Genomic DNA, 7,999 nt, shown 5'->3' with positions numbered 1-7,999 from the left:
TGTTATTGGCATTTTTCTACATACTCTAGCATGCAAATATTTATGTTTGAATTCAGAAAAATTTGAAAGCCTTGAGTGACAGAACTTTTAAAAATAGCTATTTTTTAAAGAGATATTTTAAAGATATCTTGCCTCAACATGTTACATTACCACAGGATTGATTTTTTCCAAATATTTAATTATAAAATCAATTTCTCTTGGACAACTAGAGCAAACTTATTTTATAATTTCCCTTCCACCCCTTCATATTTACACATGCATGCATTCATGTGTATACGTAAACACACAAACCCACAACACATACCACACATACCCACAAACACACACACACACACATGCATGCATGCATTTTTCCTGGATCCTAAAGTTGAAACTTATTCTTACTTTATATTATTTTAATACCAGAGAAACAGAAATGACATTAATCCAGTATTGGGTGAGGTTTTCATCCAGAATTTGTTGTGTGGTGGATTTAAGTTTTCAATATATTATGATTGGGTCCCCTTTTTGGTAAATATATAAGAATATCCTCAACAACATTTGTGCTTATAAATAGAAAATAATTAATCCTCTCTTTCTAAATCTCTTAAAAGTAATTTCAAGAAATCATAAACATTCTTCGAAAGAGAGAATATATGGGGTCTTCAAAAAAGGTACTTGCAATTTACCAACATGTGACAATCATTTAATTTAAACTCTATCCATTATGGTTATAGAAGTCTAACTCCCTATAACTAAAATGTCACCAAACTTGGGGATTTTATAGATTTCTATAGGTTCAGATGCTTTTTTTCTGAATTGTTTGTTTAGAGACAGAGATAAATATGGTTTAATTATAGGACCAAAGAGAAAAACTATGAAACACACGTGTAATCATATCGAAAATTTTTTGGTTTGCACTACCAGATTTTTGGATTTTCCTTTGTGTAATAATCACAAGAAACTATTCACACTTTATGTAGTTACTAATTATGTAATTACTAGTTCTTGGAGCATGTCCTCTATTGTTGATTGACACATCCATCTGCCAACCAGATGTTGACACTTGGAACTGGATTTACCTAAAATCAACCTCCTTGCCATTGCTCCCCCACTCAGGTTTTTCTTCCAATCATTCTTACTCTAAAGACTAGAGAAGTTATTTTTGAATCTTTACTTTCCTTCCCTATTACATCCCACTGTCCAATCCTATTGATTTTTCCTTCGTGGAATCTCTCTTTTTCACCATCACTTGCCTCAGGACCATATTACTGGACTTCTGTGTGACAGCAAAATATTTCCATTGGTCTCACTGTTCTATATCCTTCTGTAATTCCAATTCATTCTATACACTGAGACAAAGACAAGCTTCCTAAACAACACTGTGAGTATATCTCCATCTTTCTAATCCTTCTTTGAGCCTCCTCAGGTAAGAGGCCCTTTGCAATGCTCCAACATTCTGCTAAGATCTTATTCTAATATTTCACCGTCCTGAATACATTGAGAATAATAAATTAACCCTCAGTGAATGCTTACACATGCATTAGCTTCTTTTACAAAAAAAATCTTTTTCTGACATAAACTTACCAAGCAGTGCACATAATTGTACAGCTTGATGAATTTTCACATACCGAAAACTTCTGTATTACCAGCACCTAAATTGTAATAGCTCTTTAAATCATCACAACTATTCTATGTGATGTTGTAATCTGCCTAGGAGAGGTCAGGTATAAATGGATGAGCTTGAATTTAAGCCAAACTGTCAAAATCCGGAACCCATGCTATTAAGCACATTTGCAAGCATCCCCTACATTTGATCCAGGCAAATTCATTTACTCATTGTTCAAACACTTTATATATATATTTTTTGCCTCCACTATCATGCTATTTTTGTAGCCTAAAATGTTTTAATTTCTTCTTCCTCCTTCCTTAACTGTCTGCCTCTTTCTCACTTTATCTTTTACTACTTTTTCAATAATCAGATCAAAACCTCCTACCCATTGCCTGGCATGTTTTTATAAAGTATAGGCTGCAAACAGAACCCAGGCTTTGCAGCAAAATATGTCTGGGTTCAAATTTCACCTGGACCACTTACTAACATGTATTTTAAAAGTCTCAGCATTGTCCTCATGTGACATGTAGATCTAAAAATAACCATACCTTTGTTTATTTATAAATTGAAACAAATCAAGTATAAAATGCCTACCACAATGCCTGGCACATAATAGCCACTCATTAAAAGGCAACTCTTGCTCTTGAGTCACTCCCACGCAGCTTTGGAGCCATGTGCATGCTGGACAGTCCCAGCCCACCTTGTTCACTAGCACTTGTAAATCTTTTCCTTTCAAGATGCCCGAGGAGATGCACCATGTAGAGGAGGAGATGAAGCCTTTTGTCTTTCAGGCAGAAATTGCCCAACTCATGTGTCTCATCATCAATACCTGCTATTACAACAAAGAGATTTTCATTTGGGAGTTGATCTCTAATGCTTCTGATGCCTCGGACAAGATTTGCTTTGAGAACCTGACAGGACCTTCCAAGTTAGCCAGTGGTAAAGAGCTGAAAATTGACATCATCACCAACCCTCAGGAACACACCCTACTTTGGTGGACACAGGCATTGGCATGACCAAGGCCGATCTCATAAATAATTTGGGAATTATTACCAAGTCTGGTGTTAAAGCATTTATGGAGGCTCCTCAGGCTGGTGCAAACATCTCTAGGCCTGGGCAATTTGGTGTTGGCTTTTATGTTGCCTACCTGGAGGCAGAAAAAGTGGTTGTGATCATAAAGCACAATGATGATGAACACTATGTCTGGGAGTCTTATGCTAGGGGTTTCTTAGCTGTATGTGCTGACCCTGTTGATCCCATTGGCAGTGGCACCAAAGTGATCCTCCACTTTAAAGAAGACCAGACAGAGTATTTGTAAGAGAGGGAAGTCAAAGAAACACTCGTAGTTTATAGGCTATCCCATCACCCTTTGTTTGGAGAAGGAACGGGTGGGTGAAGGAAGTCAGTGATGATAAAGCAGAAAAAAAAGAAAGGTGAGAAAGAAGAGGATGATAAAGATGAGAAAAAGCCCAAGATTGAAGATGTGGGTTCAGGCGAGGAGGATAACAGCAGTAAGAATAAGAAAAAGAAAACCAAGAAGATCAACAACAACAACAAAAAATGCATTGATCTGGAATAACTAAACAAGACCAAGCCCATTTGGATCAGAAAACCTGATGAAATCACCCAGGAAGAGTATGGAGAATTCTATGAGAGCCTCACAAATGATTGGGAAGACCGCTTGCCAGTCAAGCACGTCTCTGTAGAGGGTCAGTTGGAATTCAGGGCACTACTATTCATCCCTCATCAGGCTCTCTTTGACTTCTCTGAGAAAAAGAGTAGGGCTTTCTTTGACCTCTTTGAGAACAATAGAGAAAAGAAAAACATCAACCCCTATGTCCGGCATGTGCTATGATGAGCTGACACCAGAGTATCTCAGCTTTATCCGTGGTGTAGTTGACTTTGAAGATCTGCCCCTGAACATCTCCCAAGAAGTGTTCCAGCAGAGCAGAATCCTGAAAGTCCACACAAAAATACTCTTGGGAAGTGCCATGAGCTCTTCTCTGAGCTGGCAGAAGACAAGGAATGTTATAAGAAATTCCATGAGGAATTCTCTAAAAATCTAAAGGTTGGAATCTATGAGGACTCTATCAACTGGCGATGCCTGTCTGAGCTGCTGCACTATCACACCACCCAGTCTGGAGATGAGATGCATCTCTCTCAGAGCATGTCTCTCACATGGAGATGGGAAGTCCATCTATGACATCACTGGCAAAAGCAAAGAGCAGGTGGCCAACTTTGCTTTTGTGGAGTGAGCGAGGAAGCAGGGCTTTGAGGCAGTATATATGACCAAGCTCACTGATGAGTACTGCATGCAGCATCTCAATGAGTTTGATGGAAAGAGCCTGGTCTCAGTTACCTAGTAGGGTCTTAGGCTACCTGAGGATGGAGAAGAAGAAAATGGAGGAGAGCAAGGCAGTTTGAGAACCTCTGCAAGCTCCTGGAAAAAAACTTGAAGAAGAAGATGGAGAAAGTGACAATCTCCAAGAGTCTGTTTCTTCATCCTGCAGCTGCAGTCACAGGTGCACTGTGACTGGCACCTACAGCTGAACAGCCAATATGAAGTAGCTTGTGAAAGCTCAGACACTTTGAGACAACTCTATAATGGGCTACATGATGGCCAAAAAGCACCTGGAGATCAACCTTGACCAACCTATTGTGGAGACATTGCAGCAGAAGGCTGAGGCGGACAACGATGACAAAGCTGTCAAAGACCTGGTGGTGCTGCTCTTTGAAACTGTGGGGCTCTCTTCTGGCTTCTCCCCTGAGGATTCTCAGACCTACTCCAATAGCATCTACCATGAACAAGCTCGGTCTAGCTACAGATGAAGATGAAGATGAAGCGGCAGCAGAGGAAGCCGGTGATGCTGTTCCTGATACAATACTCCCTCCCCACTCGAGGACAGTTAGGATGTGTCTTGCATGGAGGAGGCAGACTAGGAGTTTATACTTGGAAATCTTGTGTCCTCTGAATAGTGTCCCCATGGCTCCCACCACAGCCTCGAGTGGTCCTGTCTTGCCTGGCTCCCTCTGCTAAAGTCTTGTGTTTACTCTCTCCTGTCCTTGTGCCTAAGGCAGGAAACAAGGGCCTCTAACCCCATCCCCTCCCTAATTTGACAACAGGATTGGATGTTGAATATTATGGGTTTTTTGTTTATTTTGTTCTGAAATTAAAGTATGCAAAATAAAGAAGATGCAGTTTTATACAAACAATTTTAAAAGGGCAACTCTTTTTCTTCAGCATCTCTCTCTCCCTCCAATAACTGTTAGTTTCCATCCAATATTTGGCTCTCGTTTGTGCACAGCATAGTGAATTTTCTTTATTGTTGTCTTAGATTTTACTGACATCTGTCATTCTAATTCAACGTCATTTGTGTATATTCCTTGCCTTTCCAAATAGGTAGTAAGCTCCTTGCTGGCAAGAACTGCATGCTTATTTGCATTCTTCATTAAAGACATGTTCAGTAGCCACCCTATGTGCATTTTTTAATTCACAAACATCCCTATTCCAGGGCAAATCAATGGATGACAAGGTCCTACATGAGAGATAAAAATTATATCTAAAAGCAACCTGCAACAAATTTAATATTTTCAATAAAATTATTTTCCCAGTTGTACTGATGTATTTATAACAAAACAGGTGACATGAATTGAGCTTCTTAGCTTAATCAAATTACCTGTGTCATCACAGTTCTGAAAAGAAAAAAAATATGTATAATATGATTCTGACTCACTAATTCCATTAAAAGAAAGAAGAATTTAACTTTCTGAGAAATAAAACTTCTGCTTTGAAAAATCCACAGGATCAGTGCTGTTGTCTTTAAATTAATGATATAACCCCTTGGCTATAAGAAGCAGTTATTGTACAGGTGTAAAAAGAAACAAGCAGCCATGTAGAGAAAAAATAACTGCATTTCTGGAATGGAAAGTAATCAGCCTGGAAATGTAAGAAATCGAGTAGGAAATGAATGAGAATCTTAACAAAGCATCAATATGCCAATTCTTGCCAATGGTTCTGTTCATTCAGGCAGGTAGTGAATGTTACAATTTGGTGGGAAAAATTCCTTTGAGATTTTTTTAAGGAGGAATAGTTTGAAAGCTGTGTCATAGTGTCAGGGTTTTTAGAAGCTGTGTCTCTGTTTATTGCTAATATTTTATGTGGCAGTGATAAAAAGAAAAGATATTAAATTGTACATTTGAAATATTAACCACTGCTTCCAGGAAGGAATTATTCTTGCGCACTTAGCTCCTGAGCACTTGTGAATGGGCAGAGTCCAAGACATAAGGAAATGAAAATGAGAACAGAATTAACAAGGATAAATTGGCCTAACTAATAAAGCTCTTATCCAGAGACCAGAGAGGAGAGACTGCAAAGGAGACTGTAAGGAAAGGTTTGGGGACCTTGGAATGAAAGAAGGGAGAGATTTTAGAGTAGCTCATTGGGGTTTGAAAAAGGCAAGGTGAGAAGAAGATTAATTGCAAAAGGTCTGTATTTTTTTATCTGTATCTGATATTCCTCCTTTGCCATTTTTGTGAATGGCAAATGTAATAATAACCGGTACAATGGTTAATGCTGGTTTCATCAGCTGAGAACCACATTCTGTTTAGAAAAGTTAGGAAACAGAAGCACTCCCCTTCCTAAGAGCCCCCTATCTGCTTCTTAGGGGCTGCACCTTAGGTATTTGGGGTAACTCAGTGTACTATCCGTTTTCACACTGCTGATAAAGACATACCCAAGACTGGGAAGAAAAAGAGATTTAATTGGACTTACATTTCCATATGGCTGGGGAGGCCTCAGAATCATGGTGGGAGGTGAAAGGCACTTCTTACATGGCGGCAGCAAAAGAAAAATGAGAGAAATGCAAAACCGGAAACCTTTTATAAAACCATCAGATCTCATGAGACTTATTCACTACCATGAGAACAGTATGGTGGAAACCACCCCCATGATTCAAATTTTCTTGCACCAGGTCCTTCCCGCAATCCATGGGAATTATGGGAATACAATTCAAGATGAGATTTGGGTGGAGACACAGAGCCAAACCATACTACTTAGTATAATAACAGCAGCAGCCCCAACAGCTGCTAATAATTTTTATTGAACACTTACTGTGTGCTAGTGGGAAATGAATGAGTGCTGAACACTCACATGGGTCATTTCATTTTATTCTCACAGAAATATTTTGTGCTAAGTGCTGTTATTATCACGAAATTAAAAAAAAAAGGCAACTGAGGATTATAGTGGCTAAGTAATTTTCCAGTTGCACATATACCAGTTTAGTGGTAGGGCATTGTTAGACTCCAAATCTATCATCTAAACTGCTACAAGGTTCTATACAATAAAATAGCAAACTCTGAGATGCATTTGTTGGGCATCACCAGGAAAGGCAAAAGGCAAGAGGATTCTAAAGGTCATGCTGCACTGTGATATTTTAGCATATTCTCACTAATAAAGAAGAAGAAAAGGTATTCCATTCTCGGTTGTTTTAAAACCTACATGTTAGTATTTTTGCCATAATAGGGAAATTAGCTTCATTCTATTCAGCTTAACTTCTAAACTGAGAATCATAGAATGGTAGAACAAGATAGTAGTTTAGATAATGTGCCTGATCGTTCTTTACAAATGAAGAAACTGAGGCCCAGAGAGATCCTGTAACACTTAGTGACCAAGCCAGGACTAGTCTTGCTCTGTCACCCAGGCTGGAGTGCATTGGCACGATCGCGGCTCACTACAACCTCCACCTCCTGAATTCAAGTGATTCTTGTGCCTCAGCCACTGGAATACCTGGGATTACATGCATGGGCCATCATGCCCAGCCCATGATCATCAACTATGAACCTTGGGTTTGTTCCACTCTAGCACATTGATATGATGGGTAGCATATTTCATTTTAACCCTGCTGGATGACTGTTTAACTGAAGGTACCCCTTGTCAGTCTAGTAATCACAGAAGATTCCTAATAACAGACTCTAGAGATTTAAATAAGTGATTCAAATTATCACCTGACATGCAGAATGGAAGAAAATATCTGCAAACCACATATCCAACCAAGGACTAGTATTCAGAATGTGCTTAAAAACTCTCAAAACCCAATGTCAAAAGAACATGCAATCCCAATTTGAATATGGGCAAAAGACACAGACATTTCACCAAAGAGGATATATAGATTCTGAGTAGCACATGAAAAGACATTCAACACCATTGGCTATTATAGAAATTCAAATTAAAACCACAATGAGATATAATTACACAGCTATCAGAACAGTTAAAATAATAGCGAGAACACCAAAGACTTCCGAGGATTAGGAGGAACTGAATCACTGATAAATTGCTGATAGGCATGTAAAATGATCCAGGCACTGTGGAAAACAGTTTGGCAGTCTCTTAAAAAACTAAACATGCAAGTC

The 7,999-nt window shown here is 38.8% G+C and overlaps 1 pseudogene; it reads left to right on the top strand.

The window, feature by feature from the left end:
• The first annotated feature begins 2,328 nt into the window (after positions 1 to 2,328).
• LOC100456927 (heat shock protein HSP 90-beta-like) lies at positions 2,329 to 4,563 on the top strand (annotated as a pseudogene).
• Positions 4,564 to 7,999: the final 3,436 nt, after the last annotated feature.

Source organism: Pongo abelii, chromosome 2 (genome assembly GCF_028885655.2).
Source record: "Pongo abelii isolate AG06213 chromosome 2, NHGRI_mPonAbe1-v2.0_pri, whole genome shotgun sequence".
Lineage (NCBI taxonomy): Eukaryota > Metazoa > Chordata > Mammalia > Primates > Hominidae > Pongo > Pongo abelii.
This window is presented reverse-complemented; position numbering and strand designations above follow the sequence as displayed.